Below are 18,728 nucleotides of genomic sequence, written 5' to 3'. Positions count from 1 at the left end.
TATGGTAGATACATTGATGATACACTTTTAATTTGGTGTGGGAATGTGTCTGCCATAACGGAATTCATCCATTACATTAATAACAATCATTGTAATCTTTCATTTACCTTTCAGAGTCATTTGGAACAATTTCTTTTTTTTTATTTATTGTTGGAAGGGCACGTGAATCAAATTGTATGCACCTCTACTAATGTTATACCAAAGGCACGTAATAGTATTTTACATGCATCAAGTTGCCATCCAAAAACAACTACCAAAGCGATCGCGGTAGGTGAGTTCACACGTATTGAACATAATTACAGTGAACCTACCCATTGGCTGCAGAATTATCTGAATCAGTCCGTAGATTAAGTAATAGAGGTTATTCTAGTTGGTCACTCAATCATGAATCATGAAATAAGAGTCGCACTAAATTGATTTCAATCAATGATAATGTTAGTTCCACTAAAATAAAAAAAACTTCTCTCTACAATACAGTAACCATTTTCACCAAATAAAGTCCATAATTTTGAATTATTTGCCAATTTTGCATGAAGATCTACAATTGTCCATAATATTAGAACCGGGTTGTTTAATTGTTGCAAAAAGACCACACCTAGAATACTGTGTACAGTTCTGGGCGCCCCAATTAAAGAAAGACATTGATTTATTGGAGCAAGTCCAGAGAAGAGCAGCCAAGATGGTAAAAGGTCTGCAGGCCATGTCATGAAAAATGGCTAAAAGAACTAGAGATGTTTATTTGAAAAAGAGAAGGCTGAGAGGAGACTTAATAGCGGTCTACAAATATCTGAAAGGCAGTCACAGTGTAGAGCAGAGGTCTCAAACACGTGGTCCGCGGTCCGCATGCGGGCCCCTCAGGCTGCTTCGTGCGGCCCCCAGGCCCGTGCCCCTGTTAACTATCGCGACCGGTGCAGGGGCCACCCGCAGCCACTGTCTGCGCTTTATGTCAGATGAATGTTTTGCCGGCGCTGCGCTCTCAGAGTTCAGCGCTCTGTGCACAACTATTCATCCAATGGAAACTGCCTGACCTCAGCTGCTTACCTCTGATTGGCGGACGGCTACGGCTGCGTTGGAAACGTTGTGCACAGAGAGCCTGACTTTGCGCGCTCAGCGCCGGCAAAACATTCATTGATATAAGTTGCTGACAGTGGCTGCAGCCCCTGCACCGGCCGCGATAGTCAACGGGGGCACGGCCTGCAGACAGCAAGAAGCAGAGATGAGGCAGCCGAGGGAATGCGGGACAGGTGAGAAGAATGTGTGACGCCCTGACAAAATCAGGTTGTCACAGAAAACTGCATCCATCTTCCAGGTGCAGAATTCCCTCCTCCTTGGCCTTCCAACACAACCCCACACAGGTACAAACACCAGCCACAAAAGCCTAGTCACCCCCCTGGACAATAGGGACACACCAGTGGGCGGGGCCAGGCAGATGGTGACGCCCACCTAGGGGTCCTGAGGTGTCAAGGGGAGGGAACAAGACAGTTAAGTGTGGACAGTGGAAGAGAGAGGAGTGAAGTAGTAGTCGGGGGTTTTAGCTCCCGGACTACCGGACTACCTGAGCTGACTAGGTGGCAGACGGCAGAGCGGCGCCACAGGCAAGCACCTTTCCAATTAACCAGCAGGGGACAAGATTCCAAGTCTTGTCCCACTAACAGCCCAGATAGAGTGAGACGGAAGCCCAACGCGGGGGATAGGGTGTCTGCAAGTGCCTGCAAAAATCCCAAGGGTCAGATCTTGCGGGCGACAGCTCCCACAGCAAAGACACCGGGAGTGGACTTTTCCTGTCTCATGCGGACTAGTCAACACAGGAGACACCAAACTAAAGTGCAGGAGGAAGGGCCACTGTTCTGTTCACCGAAGTGCGGGACCCGAGCACACCCCTCCAGAGGCTATCCGGACGTTGGTTTATTATCTGGACTCTGTGTAATTTATTCAAAAACAGTGAGCACAGCAGTATCATCCGGTCCAGTCCTGCAGACTGCGTCCCAGCACTCTACTCCACCTACACCTGGGCCCCGGGACTACACCTCCCTTAACTGCGGAGAGGATTCCATCCTGCTGCCCCGCTCCATCAGCCCTGGGCCACCCATACCAAGGCAGCGGTGGTGTCACCAAAAATCACCCAACCCACTTGTGGCGTCACTGACAAAACCTTCCCTATAAAATAACCCCCTTTTTCATTTGCGGATGATGGACGGGTGCTCAGGCCCGGGTCCGGCTTCCCCTTGAGCCACCGCCACTACCCCGGATCCGAACGTCTCGAGCGACCCCCCTGCCGTGGTCCGTCCCCTGCCCGCAACAAATGGTGTTTTTTTTTCTTTTTCTGTATGTATTTGAAGGATGGCACATTAACCCCTTAGCGACCTATGATGTACTGGGTACGTCATGACTCCCTGGTACTTAAGGACCTATGACGTACCCAGTACGTCATGGCGAAATCACAGCCCCGGTGGTTGCGATCGCTTTGCAAATACCTTAGATTTGGGGAGGATGGGACCTCTGCCTGACCTCAGGAGGGGTGGTGTCTCCTCCCCGGACCTACGGAGGCTGTGATTGGCTGACGATCGGCGCTGTAATGTTTCAGCCATTGAAAATGGCTGAAACATGGAAATCCAGCCATGATCAGTGCAGCTATAGCACTGATCATTGGCTGGAGCTGGGTGACCTCTGTTTCACCCGCCCCCAGCTCTGATTGGAGAGATCGGCCTTGTGACTGATCTCTCCAACCACTGTGGATCTGGGGCCAGAGACCGCTCCCCTCAGCTTCACTCCAGCGTCTGTGGAATCTGAGGGGAGCGATCGGTAAGTTATAGTACAACTGCCTCCTTTCAGCCTCTGCCACCACCACATTACTGTAGGATGGGGACATTACTATAGAATATGGACAAGGTGGGCACATTACTATAGAATAGGGACAAGGTGGGCACATTACTATAGGCTAGGGACAAGGTGGGCACATGACTATAGGATGAGGACAAGGCAGGGGACATTACTAAAGGATGGGAACATTACAAGGATGGGGAAATTACAAGGATGGGCACAATACTATTGGCTGGGGACATTACTATAGAATGGGGACAAGGCTGGGGACATTACTATGGGATGGGGACATTACTACAGGATGGGGACAAGGGGGCCACATTACTATGGGATGGGGACATTACTACAGGATGGGGACAAGGCTGGGGACATTACTATAGGATGGGGACAAGGTTGGCACATTACTATAGGATGGGGACATTACTGTAGGATGGGCACATTACTACAGGATAGGGACGTTACTACAAGGGGACAAGGATGGGAAACATTACTATAGGATAGGGATAAGGCTGGGGACATTACTATAGGATAGGGACATTACTATAGGATGGGGACAAGGATAGGCACATTACTCCTGGATGGGGACATTACTACAGGATGGGGACAAGGCTGGAGACATTACTATAGGATTGGGACAAGGTGGAGACATTACTATAGGATGGGGACATTACTATAGGATGGGGACAAGGTTGGGACATTACTATAGGATGGGGACATTACTGTAGGATGGGCACATTACTATAGAATGGGACAACTATAGGATGAGGACAGTACTACAGGATAGGGAGATTGCTACAAGGGAACAAGGATGGGGAATATTACTATAAGATGGGGACAAGGATAGACACATTACTACGGGATGGGCACATTACTATAGGTTGGGGACAAGCATGAACACATTACTTCAAGATGGGGACAAGGATGGGAAACATTACTAAAGGAGGGGGACAAGGATGAGCATATTACTGTAGGATGTGGACTAGGATGGGGCACAATACTACAAGGGGACAAGGATGGGCACATTAGAACAAGATGGGGAACATTACTAAAATATGTTTGCCAAAATTTCTATATAGTGCTAATTGTAACACTAGGGATAAAATGTAAAAAAAACCCCAAAAACTCAAAATAAGGCATGACATTTTTTTTCCATCAAATATTTTTTTTTATATTTAAACAAAGAATGTGCACATTTGTTATAATAAACAAGTGAAAAATGTTCAAAATCAGTGATCCAAAGGTGTGTAAAAAAAATGTATGGTATCAATAAAAATGTCACTTTGTCCTGCAAAGAATGCGGGGCCCCAAATTATTTTTTTCCTCGGTGCGGCCCATACACCCAGCCGAGTTTGAGACCCCTGGTCTAGAGGGAACTACGCTATTCTCATTAGCACAAGGATGTACAAGAAGCAATAGGATGAAACTAAAAGGAAGGAGATTCAGATTAGACATTAGGAAAAACTTTCTGACAGTGAGGGCAGTCAGGGAGTGGAATAGGCTACCAAGGGAGGTGGTGAGCTCGCCATCAATGGAAATGTTCAAGCGGAAACTGGATAAACATATAGGTGGGATGATTTAGGAAAGCCTGCACTCACAGGGGGTTGGACCCGATGGCCCTTGTGGTCCCTTCCAACTCTATCATTCTATGATTCTATGATTGTATAAAAAAAGGTAGGTAATAAATTATCACCTAGTTTGCTTCAATCGAAAAAGAAAACCCATACTTGGCTTACACATAATATTTTTTTCTAAAATATGCAGGCACCCGCTGCAGAACATTTTTGCATTCAGAAAATACACGGCATTATAACAACTGTAATAATTCCCAAGAATTTAATATCAAGCAATTCATTAATTATAATTCTACACATGTTGTATATACAGTATTATGAAGTGTACAGCATGCTATTTAATGTATGTAGGGTGGACAACAAGATCTAAAAATACGTATATATGAGTGTTATCACCTATTTTGTGGATAGGTGATGACCATTTCCAACCGAACAACCTCTTTACATTTTTGTACTATAGCTAACAACTATAGCGACATAGCAACAACTATATTCATAAATAAAACATTGGATAATCATACTGCACTACCCCCTCAAATTGTGTCATTTTTCAGTGACCTTATCTCCCCTCACTATCGCTATAAATATTTTACCATGTGGGTCTCTGGTATCTATATAATGTTTCATCATGAGGTTCTAAGACCGGGGATAGATGAAGATTTTTTTCCTCCTTGTTGTAGGGCGCAGTACATTTACACTGACAAGCAAAAGGGTAACAATGTTTTGAACTTTTGACTTTCAGCCCCCATATCTCACCATCCATTACATCTTTGAGCATGAGACTACCTTAATTTTATAAACAATCATCTTGGCTATCTCATACAAAAAATTGACTTCCAACTATTTAGCATATAATTTATTTATTTCACGCGCCCGCAGCCTGTGTGACAGCGTCTGATTGCAACCAATCACAGGTGCTGCCTGCGGGTCAGTTGTGTAGTATAAATAGAAGCGACAATTCTGGGTGGCTGCTATTTTAGGCTGGGAGTGGCCCAATAAGCACGTGTCTCCCCAGCCTGAGAATACCAGACCCCAGCTGTCGAGCTTTATCATGACTGGGTATCAAAATTGGGGGAAAACTGCACGTCGGTTTTATAAATTATTTAAAAAAAAACAACAAAAAACCCGCTTGCATTTCCTCTTATTTTCATACACAGCCAAGATGACGGCTGGGTGCCGCAGTCTGTAGTCATATGCTTTATCTGTGCTGGTTATTATAATATGGGAGGACCCTACGTCAAATATTTTATTTATTTATTTTCACCATGATAAACACACACAGTGCCTGTGATTGGAAGCAGTTAGCTGCCATGCTGCCACTCAGTGTAGGGGCACGTCTGACTGCAACCAATCACAAGCATCGGTGGGTGGGGAAAGCAGTGTATATGCAATTAAAGCCCGTTTTACACGCTACAGTATATCTTACGATGTGTCGGTGGGGTCACGTCGTAAGTGACACACATCCGGCATCGTAAGGTACATTGTAGTGTGTGACAGGTACGTGCGATTGCGATTGAGTGTTAAAACGTTCATCGCATACACGTCGTTGAATCCTGACGAATTGCATGTCGGGTTGTTCAATGTTCCCGAGGCAGCACACATCGCAGTATGTGACACCCCGGGAACATTGAACAGATCTTACCTGCCTCCTGCGGCTCCAGCCGGCAATGTGGAAGGAAAGAGGTGGGCGGGATGTTTACGTCTCGCTCATCTCCGCCCCTCCGCTTCTATTGGCCGGCTGCCGCGTGACATCGATGTGACGCCGAACATCCCTCCCACTCCAGGAAGTGGACGTTCGCCGCCCACATCAAGGTCGTGAGGACGGGTAAGTACGTGTGACGGGGGTTAATCGTTTGTGCGGCACGTTCAACAAATTGAACGTGCCACACATACGATGGGGGCGTTGCAAATCGCATACAATATCGTATGCGAAATTGCAACGTGTAAAGCAGGCTTTAGGCTAATGAGCGGCACCGGAAAGGAATGGATGGCCTGGAAGCAGTGTACAGCCACGATGGTGCCTCTGTAAGTATGATGTGCCTGCTCCTATAGGGGGATAGGAGTGTGGCGCCCTGGCCTAGCCAGGTCGTCACAGATAACATACAAACACCCCACCCCCATCAGACAGGGACATCAGCCAAACCAAAAACCCTTGTTGCCTCCCTCCAGTGTCTGATGTCCACACCAGGTGGGGCGGAGCTAAGCAGTTGGCTCCGGGGACGGGCGACGGCCCACCGGTACCGACCGAGGAGCGAAGTGAAGCCAGCACACACAGGCAGGGCCATCGGACCCCGACCAGGCTTGGAGCCGCCGGCAATAGTCAGATCCGAATGTGACTGGAACCCCAGGGGTTTCACAGCAGCAAAAGTCCCGATTGAAGGCAACAGCCCACACCGTGAGGGTATACAGCTACCGCCTAAGGCTAGAGACCCAAGGGCCAGCGTCTGCGGGCAAACGGGCTCCTCCGGTACCCATACACCGGGAAGCGGACTACCGTTGGGAATCCATAGTAGTCAGAAAGAGAACATTAAGGTGAAGGGAAAGACAGCCGCCATCACCTGTCCGGGGAGAAGCACTGCAGCCGGTTGCGGGACCCGTCCATCCAGCCGTTTGGTTTACCGAGGACTTTGTACCTTTCTTGCTGAGTGAGTACACGCGTGCCATCCGGCACCGCGCCGCGCTGTCCCTGCAATCCTGCACCTCACCGACCCTGCCTCCCCGTCACAACATCACCAGGCCCCGGGACCACCGACCCCTACACACAGAGGGGGAAAACAACATCCCAGCTGCTCCCTACCATCGCTCCTGGGATCCCCGTCATCAGCAGTGGTGGTGCCTATCTTCACCACGACCCGTGGGTGGCGTCACGGACTAAATCCCCCAAACCAACCACCCCTTTCACTCACGGGCGAGGAGCGCCGCTCGAGTCCCCGGATCCGGCCCACCGCTTGAGCCACCGAGCAGCAGCCGCAGCAGCGCTGGACCCGAGCGTTAGCGAGAGTGCAGCAGCGACGGCATCCTCCCCACCCGCGACAGGAGCAGGCACATCATACTTACAGAGGCACCATCGCGGCTGTTAATTAAGGTTGCAGTCAGACGTGCCCTTCTACTAACAATTTTAATCACCAAATTCTGGTCCCCATAGACCTATTTTAAAAACCAGATAACAGGGACCAGCTATCTGCAAATCACTAGTTATAACTTGTGTTCAAGTAAAAAAAAAAAAAAAAAGGTTTATTGTCTAAACCTTTAGGCTTTTTACATTCTTAGTTTTATGGGGTTTGTTTTATATTTTTACAATTTTTTTCTTCATTGTTTTTATTTTTTTATTTAGTAGTTCTATGGACCTTGAACAGAAGCCAGGGCTGACACTAGCCCTGGCTTTTGCTGCAGGAGCTCGTCTATCAGTTAGACCGTGTTCCCATGTTGATCGTGCTGGGCACAAGCTCCTGTCCCTGGCATGATCACATGGACATCCATTTTTGGGAACCTCTCTGCAAATAAGACGTACCAGTACATCCAATGTCAGGAAGGGGTTAAATTACAAAATGTGAAGAGTGATATTATTTTTTCCTTTAGTGACATGTACAATAGACATTTTATTGAAAATTAAACATATAACTCCTTGTCAGTACAGTTGTCCAATACACGGTTATCCCTTACACAAGTCTTTATACTAGAAAAACTGCTGTCTATACCCTGCTGCCAGACAAAGGCCAGGTCAATACAGTACAGTTTTGGTGCAGTTTATTTTTCTATCAGATTAATATCATCCTATGAGACAAAGAATTGTTGCATGTTACTACACATATTACAGAGGCATTCTTTTTGCGAAGCATTCCCTTAAGAGAAAATACGGTATTTCACAAAAAGCCACCATACCACTGCAGATGCCTACTGATCTGTTTTATGGGGCTTTGGTGTACACATTGTCCCTTAGAGGGGCTGTCTCATATGTGTCTGCAGGAACACACTGCTCCCATGTCTCCCACCTTACTGCTCTCTCAGGAGGGGCGGTCCTGCTTAAGTAATAGTTCGCACTGCTTACCTTATTTGTGATCTACCGTATCTGATGCTAAAAGCAAAGATAGATTGTGCAGCTTCAAAGGAGCACATTTATACTGAAGCTGAACAGATCGAAATCTGACAGTACAGTCCAATGACGATGTGACACCCTGGCCGGGCCAGGTAGTCACAAATAGGGCCCCGCATTACACCTTTCCCTCACAGGTAACACACAGCCAACCCTAAAACCCTAGTCACCCCCGTCAGGGCTTGATAGACACACCAGGGGGTGGAACCAGGCGGTTGGAAGACGCCCGCCGAGGAGTTTAGACAGCCCGAGGGCGGGAAGTAGTCAAGTTCAATGGAGAGTTCAAGGAGAGTGGAGGTCAGGCCTGTGTCTGGGCCTGAAGGAAAACTGACAGGTACCAGGTAGGAGCCCTGGTGCCTTTGGCTAGGAAGCAGACGGTGGTCTCCGTCTGCAGGAGCCGGGAAGACGGCTCGGTGGAACCGAGGTGGACCAGGACAGGGTTGTAGCCCGCCGGTACCGACCCGGGGAACCGACTCGGAAACCGGAGCACACAGGGGGGTACTCAGATCTGAAGCTAGCTCCATAGACTACTGGAACTGGTTAATTAACTGATTGAGGCCAGGACTAGAAGTCCTGTCCCACCCAAAGTCCCTAATAGAAGGCAACAGCCCACCGAGGGGAATAAAAGGCCACCACCACGGCTCAGAGATCCCACGGGCCAGCGTCTGCGGGCAAGGGCTCCTTAGGCCACATCCAGCCAGGAGTGGACTCCTGGAGTTGCAAGCACAGGCAGTCCACCATTCTAAAACGGGTGCACGAGAAAGACAGAGACTACCAGCCGGGTGGGGGAACCAAAACGCAGCCGGCTGCGGGCACCGACCACCATCACCTTGGTTTACCAGAGACTCGTGTGTTTTCTTAATAGTGAATACACCAGCACCCTCCGGTCGCCCATTTCCCTGCATCGCCAACCCCAACGGGTCCCGAGGCCACCATCCCTGCCCACAGAGGGGTTAACAACTTGCTGCACAACATCTCCCCCGGGTGCCCCGTAACTGCAGCGGTGGTGTCCAAACTCGCCACATACCGTGGGTGGCGTCACGAGCTCCGTACGGCCCAGCCCGTTCATATATGTCCTACATCCACCATCCCATCAACCCCCTTTTTACTTGAAGTGGCCGCGAGACCCCCCAGGGACCGGAGACCCTCGAGCCACCCACAGAAGGACCGGATCCGAGCAGCTCGGCTGCCGAGAGCGGGGCGGTACACCTCAATTTCTGGCGTCATGAACAGGATACTTACCCATCCACTTACCTTGTGGAAGTGCGCCTTGTATTAAAGTCAGCGGTGATCCGTTGAAAAATTTCCAGAAGTCGCCATCTTGCCGCCATCTTTTGGCGCGAAGATTCCCGCCCAGGGTCTTCTTCCCCGCGAAAAGAGTGCGAAAGCAGAAGCCCCACCCCCTGGGAAAACGGCCGAAAAGCAAGGCCGGAAGTCGCAAAATGAAACTTACCGGCCAAAGAGAGGAGTCCCAGAAAAAGACCAAGGGGGAGAAGTGAGAAGAGCTGATGTAACCGCGGCTGATAATTGCAGTGACGCCAGGACTCTGCAGACACACGTTCCTGGACCCAGCGGCAAGATGTGCCAGAAGTTCCAGGCCAAGGTCACTCTGTGTTGGCAGAGTGGATGTCGGAGATGAAGGGCCTGGTCGCAACCGTTCGGGTATGCGAAGTGGAGGTGGTCTCAGAGGAGCAGGTAAGCAGTGACCCACACCTCTATGTTCCCCAGGAACCAGCCTGCCAGGCTGAGGGACCCGGCCTGCTGCCATCCACCACGCCACGACGGAGATGACGACGGCCCCAGCAGTCCGCCCGGCCACAGCGGAGTCGGTCCTCGACCAGAAGCCAGCACCGCAAGTCACGTTGACTGCTCCCAGACACCCGGCCTCGGCTGAGGACGGCGGGGATGTGTAACGCCTGCCTGGATCCACAGACTCAGATGGGCTCTAAAGGGGAGGCTAGAGGGAAGCCACTCACCAAGCAGGACCTTAGAACCCTGAAACCCTTTAACCCCTATACAGGGATTTGGAATTACACAGGACCCTGTGGAAGGCTGCAGTCCGATGAGAGTAGTAGTCAGGTAGGGTCAAACCAGGAATTGCGGAACAGAATCGGCAGGCAGTGACATAGTCAGCAAACGTAGCAGAGGTCAGATCCGGGTCGGGCAGCAAGGTACAAAAACAGTAGGCAGAAGGGTAGTCAAAAACACGCAGAAGTCAACACAGGAATCACCAACAGAATAGGACGTAACAGGAGCCAGGAAAATCAGAACTATATCTGGCAGTGATCATGTGACAGTAGGGGAAATAAGAAGGGTGTGGTGTCTTCCCATTGGCTGTAGCTGAACGCTGGCAACCTCAGCTGGAAGACACATGCCACCCACAGTCAGCCAGCAGCACTGCAGATCCCAAGCTAACCCAGCCCAGTTGATGATCGGAGCCTGCGCCCATTGGTGCCGCTGGCATCGACTTCTCTCCCATCACCAGCACCATCCACGGCAGGAACACGGCGTCGCCTGGCGATCGGAGCAGAAGTCGCCGGAGCAGACTCCGGCGGTGACGTAACAGGATGTAGCTGCCAAGCGGCAGAGCAGGCCACATCACAGCTGGGTCCCTCATTACCGAAGGTGCCGGTCGTAGCCGGCATGGAGGGACTCCGGCTGGGCCCGTCCCCCGCACAGGCTGACCCGGAGCAGGCAGCCGACGCTCCGTACTGGGAGCGGCAGCAACGGCAGCTGCGCCACAAGATTGCTGTTTGAAGATGAGGAGTATTAGGTAGTGGTTCCCGGCTACCTTTCTGCAAGTCCCCGTTGGGACCCTGTTGATGTTCCCGTTTTAGTTTTTCATACAAAAAGACATGGCTGAGAACTTGCAGGCCAACCCAAAAACTATTGGGTCTTGTAAATAGCCCCAGACCACCCTTTTCATCATGCCACAGTCTCCGGAGAGGCTGGTTGGAGGAAGGGCCTGCGGCGGAGTAGGCCGAGGTCCCGTCACCATGGAAACCGGTGACTAACCTCCGGGTCAGGGGTCCCCTGGACGTGGGGGCCTCTGAGAGAGACTGCCGGGTAAGGAACTTATTATCCAGCCCGTATGGGCAACACCCGGACCCGAACCCGTTTCCTGGACTGGGGAAAACGGGTGCTAACCTGGTTTTTAGAGGCAGCACCAGGGCTAGGTTTGCTTGGGTGGGTTAAAGTGAAAAGGACCCGGTCCCGTCCCGTCCTGGTTAATAAAAATGTTTTATGCAATGTTTAAGCAACCCGCCTCCCGTAAGGGAACAAAGCAAAAATATTCATATAATGTAAATATGTTAGTATAATTGTATATGTTCTTATCTTTTTCAGTTTAAAGCAAAATAAACCGGTGGTGGTCGGACAGCCCGCGGAAGGTCTGTGTTTAACCAAGGGGAAGTGTGACGCCCTGGCCGGGCCAGGTAGTCACAAATAGGGCCCCGCATTACACCTTTCCCTCACAGGTAACACACAGCCAACTGTTGTGAATGTCAGTTATGCTTTTGCTGCTGTGAGGCTCCCTCTTGTGGCCAGGAATGGTTTGGACAGAGACCAGGTGTATTGAGCAATGGGCGTTTCCATTGCTAACACTCTGCCTATTTAAACCCTGGTCTGCTGGCAGGCTATGCTGGATGTCAGTTGTTCTTTGTTCACCAGCCTGCTTCATCCTGCTCCAGACCACATCTACCCCAGATAAGTGCTTGGCTCTTTATTTGTTGTTTGGTTCTTTTTGCTCTTATCTGAAATTGTCTTTTGTTGTGGTTATTGTCAGTTTATTTGCATGCAGGGATCTTCCCTCTCAGTTGCTTAGCTGGGAAGCTCCCTGCAGCTTTGTTTGGAGTATTGCTCCTATAAGTCCATGTGTTTGTTGCTTCTTGAATTTGTATGGTTCCTGCTTTCTGTTCATTGGTATGACAAGAGCGCCTGGTATAGGACGGAGTTCAGATCTAGTGATCTGAGGGCTTTTTGTACTATCAGGTTTTTGGATTTTTGTAGGGTTTTTTCTCTGGCCACCATCAGTCCCTTTCCTATCCTGTCCTATTTAGGCAGTAGGACATCACCTTTTGCTAATCCTATCATCTATCTGTGTATTGTGTTTTCCTATATCACCGCAGTCTTTGAATGTGGGGGGCTTGCTTCTCTTTGGAAATCTATTTTCTGAGGCAGAGAGTTATTCATCTTTCCTTCCTTTAGGATAGCTAGTTCTTCGGCTCGGTTCGCGGTGCACAGGATGTTAGTTCACCCCTCGGCTACTTATAGTGTTGATGGTTAGTAAGGGGATGGCGGTCAGATTAGTTGCCAATGCTCTTGTCACCTTTTACCAATGATTTCTGGTGGTCTTCCATGGTTCCGGATCATAACAGCCAACCCTAAAACCCTAGTCACCCCCCTCAGGGCTTGATAGACACACCAGGGGGCGGAACCAGGTGGTTGGAAGTTTAGACAGCCCGAGGGCGGGAAGTAGTCAAGTTCAGTGGGGAGTTCAGTGGGGAGTTCAGTTGAGAGTTCAAGGAGAGTGGAGGTAAGGCCTGTGTCTGGGGCTGAAGGAAAACTGACAGGTACCAGGTAGGAGCCCTGGTGCCTTTGGCTAGGAGGCCGACGGCGGTCTCCGTCTGCAGGAGTCGGGAAGATGGCTGGGTGGAACCGAGGTGGACCGGGACAGGGTTGTAGCCCGCCGGTACCGACCCGGGGAACCGATTCGGAAACCGGAGCACACAGGGGGGGTACTCAGACCCTGAAGCTAGGTCCAGAAGCTACTGGAACTGGTTAATTAACTGATTGAGGCCAAGACTAGAGGTCCTGTCCCACCCAAAGTCCCTAATAGAAGGCAACAGCCCACCGAGGGGGATAAAAGGCCATCGGCACGGCTCAGAGATCCCATGGGCCAGCGTCTGTGGGCAAGGGCTCCTTAGGCAACATCCAGCCGGGAGCGGACTCCTGGAGTTGCAAGCACAGGCAGTCCACCATTCAAAAACGGGTGCAGGAGAAAGACAGAGACCACCAGCCGGGTGGGGGAACCAGAACGCAGCCGGCTGCGGGCACCAACCACCATCACCTTGGTTTACCAGAGACTCGTGTGTTTTCTTAATAGTAAGTACACCAGCACCCTCCGGTCACCCATTTCCCTGCACCGCCAACCCCAAGGGGTCCCGGGGCCACCATCCCTGCCCATGGAAGGGTTAACAACTTGCTGCACAACATCTCCCCCGGGTGCCCCGTAACTGCAGCGGTGGTGTCCAAACTCACCACATACCGTGGGTGGCGTCACGAACTCCGTATGGCCCAGCCCGTACATATACGTCCTACATCCACCATCTCATCAACCCCCCTTTTTACTTGAAGTGACCGCGAGACCCCCCGGGCCCGGAGACCCTCGAGCCACCCACAGAAGGACCGGATCCGAGCAGCTTGGCTGCAGAGAGCGGGGCAGTACAACGAGGCCAGTTTCCTAGCAACTCTTTCAATCCCTGTTGGAAACAGCTTGTAAGCGCTGTGCGTGTTTAGCTGATACTTTATATGTGGTCAGTAGCCTAGGCAGTAAAAATAAATCTAATAAAGATCAATTTGTTCCTTACTAGAGAATATTTCTACTAACTAGTAAATTGCTTAGTTTTACAAGAACTTTGCAATTCTACTTAGTAAAATCATGAGAATAACCCATACAAACATGTTGCTTTATCTATCAAATTTGTGTGGCCTGAAATCTACTAGTTTTAAGTTCTGTTGTGCAAGTTTCGCCTTTTACCATTGGTTGTCTAAACATTAGGGAGGCCATAATACAGCTGCATCATAAGACTTTGGTTTTTTTTTGCATACATGTTCGTTCCTTTATTTTCACAGTGCACATACCTATAGTCACTACAGGTGATAGGTGTATCACCTGAGGAAGACAACAGTGGGTTGTTGAAACGTGTTGTGTTTATAAGAGACCATTATTAAAAAATTGTGTCTAAAGGCCCCATTACATGCAACGTCGTATCTAGCGATATATCGCCGGGGTCATGGATTCCGTGACGCACGTATGGTGTCGATAGCGACGTCGTTGTGTGTAACAGCCCCGAGCGAGTGTTAACGATCAAAAATACTCACCTTATCGTTGATCGTTGACACGTCGTTCATTTTCATAAAATCGTTGCTGTTGCAGGACGCTGATTGTTCGTCGTTCCTGCGGCACCATACATCGCTATGTGTGACACCACAGGAACGAGGAACAACAACGTCCCTGCGGCCGCCCACAATGAGAAAGGAAGGAGGTGGGCGGGATGTTACGCCCTCTCATCTCCGCCCCTCCACTTATATTGGGCGGCTGCTTAGTGACGCCGCTGTGACGCCGCACAAACCGCCCCCTTAGAAAGGAGGTGGTTCGCCGGCCACAGCGATGTCGCTAGACAGGTAAGTCCTGTGTGACGGGTCCTAACGATGTTGTGCGCCACGGGCAGCAATTTGCCCATGACGCACAACCGACGGAGGCGGGTGCTTTCACCAGCGACATCGCTAGCGATGTCGCTGCGTGTAAAGCCCGTTTAAAAGAATCCTCTGTCAGATATCTTTATTAGCGCTCCAGCAGACCGAACAGCTATTTTTTTAAGTTTTGTAGTTATGGATAGGGAATAACTTACCAACCTCTCGGAGTCTGACTGCTGGGACTCCAAAGAATCCCAAGAAGGGGTCTCAAGACACCTGTCCGAATGGAGTAGAGCTCAAGTATGCGCTCCACAGCTCCATTCATTCTTGGGACTGCCGACAAAACATCTCCAGCATAGTGAATGAGTAGAGCGTAGGTGTGCATGTTTAACCTCTGCTTCTTTCAGACAGGGTCTCCCAGTAGTCAAGACCCCAGTGATTTTAAAATTATTCCTTGTCCTGGAGATAGAGGATAACTTCAAAACTGGGCAAAAAGCCTTTAAGAAATGGACACTTGGCTTGCTATGTTGTCAGTTGGTAAGACCCCTCGGTGGATTATCACCCTTGAGAACAAAGGATTGGGCATGTTGAAATTCATTTTGCCGATCTTTTTTTTTCTCTTACATCTGTTGAATGATGAATGTCAGCCGGACATTAAATATACTTTGGCTCCAGGTCCAACCAAAATCAGCAGTGTAGGAGAACAATACAGGATACTAAGAAAGACACCGCCGAGCTCCTGGGACACATTATTATTATTATTATTTATTATTATAGCGCCATTTATTCCATGGCGCTTTACAAGCGAAAGAGGGTATACGTACAACAATCATTAACAGTACAAAACAGACTGATATAGGAGGAGAGAGGACCCTGCCCACGAGGGCTCACAGTCTACAAGGAATGGGTGATGGTACAATAGGTGAGGACAGAGCTGGTTGCGCAGTGGTGTACTGGACTGAGGGTTATTGTAGGTTGTAGGCTTGTTTGAAGAGATAGGTCTTGAGGTTCCTCTTGAAGCTTTCCACGGTAGGGGAGAGTCTGATATGCTGAGGTAGAGCGTTCCAGAGTATGGGGGAGGCACGGGAGAAATCTTGTACGCGATTGTGGGAAGAGGAGATAAGAGAGGAGTAGAGAAGAAGATCTGGTGAGGATCTGAGGTTGCGTGCAGGTAGGTACCGGGAGACTAGGTCACAGATGTAAGGAGGAGACAGGTTGTGGATGGCTTTGTATGTCATAGTTAATGTTTTGAACTGGAGTTGTTGGGCGATGGGAAGCCAGTGAAGGGATTGGCAGAGTGGTGAGGCTGGGGAGTAGCGAGGAGAGAGGTGGATTAAGTGGCCGCAGAGTTTAGGATAGATTGGAGGGGTGCATGAGTGTTGGAAGGTTAATGTATATTTATGTATATTTCATTGCAATATGAGTCATAATATGATTAGAAGAAAAGTAGAGATTGACAAAGAAATTACTGGAATATTCTGGTTTTGCATTTTCTCTTTCGTGTTTATTTAGCTTTCTAGCCAGTTATAAAGCCTCCCTGGCTCCAGCAGAGCCCCATGTTTCCAAGTGACTATGACAGTTTTATCCAGTAGACGCAGGGTGGCTTCTAAATGCAGATTTTATATTTACCGCACTTGGAAACAAACATTACAACAAATACATTTTCAAACAAACAGTTTGGTTTTAGGTTTACAGTGTTTGTCTGGACTTTTTTAAGTAGTCTGTCACCTTTCTCTGTCCTCCAGGCTGCTTGGGGTGATGTATGGGGTGAGACGTGGCTGCTGTTTATATATAGGCTGCTCCTGTTTCTGATTTGCAGACCCTTAGGCAGTGTAGAAAGATTTCCTCATATCCTCCTCCTCCTTTTTAGGATGTTGTGGAACGGGTTGCCTGAGGGGCTGATAGGGAGAGAAGAGATCACTTATGAGATAAATCTCTGCCTTTTATTTCTGCTGTACACATATTAATGCTAACTGGTCTCCAGGGGTGGACAAAGAAATCATGGGGTCCCATAGCAGTTATTCTAATTGGGCCCCGCAACCCCCCACAAAAAAATACAATATATCATTTTCAACTGGGTTACAGGAGAGCATATCTCACAACTTTGCAGCACCTACAAAGTAATTTTCTTCCTATTGAAGCCCCTAAAATCTCCTTTCATTGCACCCACAGGTTGATGCCAACAAAAGTGCCCTACAAACACTGTGTGATACTCCCACAGTGAATTCCTCCACAGTACCATCCACGCACACAGTATGATGATCCTACTGTACCACCCTCTACTACCCCAGCTAAGTATAATAATCTCCCTCACATAGCCCACCATGCAGTATAATGGGATTACATATAGTATAATGGCCCTCACTAGCCCTCCAAACAGTATAAAGCCTGCCACACAGCCCTCAACACAGTATGATGGACCCCACACAAACCTTCACCCTGTATAATTGCTTTCATACAGTGTAATGGCCCTCAAATAGCTATCAACTTTGTATAAAGGCTCCTTCATAGACCGCCAAATAGTATAATGGCCTCCACATAGCCTTCTATATAGTATAATTGCACCCCCATAGCCCTCCATATAGAATAATGACAGCCTATAGTCCTCCATATAGTATAATGCACACCCCATAGTTCTCCATGTAGAATAATGCACCCCCCATAGTCCTCCATTTACTATAATTCACACCCCATAGTCCTTCCCATAAAATTATGCACACCCCATAGTCCTCCATATTGTAAAATGCACCCACTATAGTCTTCATAGTTTCATAGTTTTCATAGTTTTTAAGGTTGAAGGGAGACTCTAAGTCCATCTAGTTTAACCCGTAGCCTAACATGTTGATCCAGAGGAAGGCAAAAAAAAACCAATGTATCAAACAGCTCCAATGGGGAAAAAAATTCCTTCCTGACTCCACATCCGGCAATCAGACTAGTTCCCTGGATCAACACCCTGTCATAAAATCTAATATACATACTGGTAATATTATATTTTTCAAGAAAGGCATCCAGGCTCTGCTTAAATGTTAGTAGTGAATCACTCATTACAACATCATGCGGCAGAGCGTTCCATAGTCTCACTGCTCGTACAGCAAAGAATCCTCGTCTGTGACCATGATTAAACCTTTTTTCCTCAAGACATAGCAGATGCTCCCGTGTTCCAGTCGCAGGCCTAGGTGTAAAGAGATCTTTGGAAAGGTCTCTGTACTGTGCCCTCATATGTTTATACATTGTGATTAGATCCCCCCTAAGCCTTTGTTTTTCCAAACTAACTAACCCCAAGTTTAATAACCTGTCTTGGTATTGCAGCCCACCCATTCCTCTAATAATCTTGGTCGCTCTTCTATCTACCTGTAAGATTATGCTATTTATAACCTTCTATACTTTTGCTATCAAGAAAAGCATCCATTCCTCTCTTAAATTCATTCAGTGAGTTGGCCATCACCACTTCCTCAGGAAGAGAGTTCCAGAGCCTCACTGCTCTTACCGTGAAGAACCCTCTTCTATGCTGATGTAGGAATTTTCTTTCCTCCAATCGAAGAGAATGCCCCCTTGTTCTTGTCATAGTCCTTGGTACAAACAGATCATGGGAGAGATCTCTATATGGCCCTCTGATATATTTGTACATATTTATTAGGTCTCCCCTAAGTCTTCTCTTTTCTAGAGTAAATAGACCTAATTTTGATAACCTTTCCGTGTATTGTAATGCACCCACTCCATTTATTATTTTAGTAGCCCGCCTCTGAACCCTTTCAAGTTCAGTAATGTCTTTCTTGAGCACCGGAGCCCAAAATTGCACACAATACTCCAAGTGTGGTCTGATGAGT

The 18,728-nt window shown here is 48.6% G+C and overlaps 1 long non-coding RNA gene across 1 annotated transcript in view; it reads right to left on the bottom strand.

Moving 5' to 3' along the window:
* Positions 1 to 15,681: 15,681 nt before the first annotated feature.
* Positions 15,682 to 18,728, bottom strand: part of LOC142311657 (uncharacterized) — a 188,677-nt gene continuing 185,630 nt past the window's right edge. Inside the window, exon 3 of the long non-coding RNA XR_012754289.1 lies at positions 15,682 to 16,799. This is a non-coding gene — a long non-coding RNA (uncharacterized LOC142311657). The remainder of the gene's footprint in view (positions 16,800 to 18,728) is intronic.

The sequence above is a fragment of the Anomaloglossus baeobatrachus genome, chromosome 5 (genome assembly GCF_048569485.1).
Source record: "Anomaloglossus baeobatrachus isolate aAnoBae1 chromosome 5, aAnoBae1.hap1, whole genome shotgun sequence".
NCBI classification, from domain to species: Eukaryota; Metazoa; Chordata; class Amphibia; order Anura; family Aromobatidae; genus Anomaloglossus; species Anomaloglossus baeobatrachus.
The sequence above is the reverse complement of the archived record's forward strand: the minus strand, read 5'-3'. Positions and strand labels throughout refer to the sequence as shown.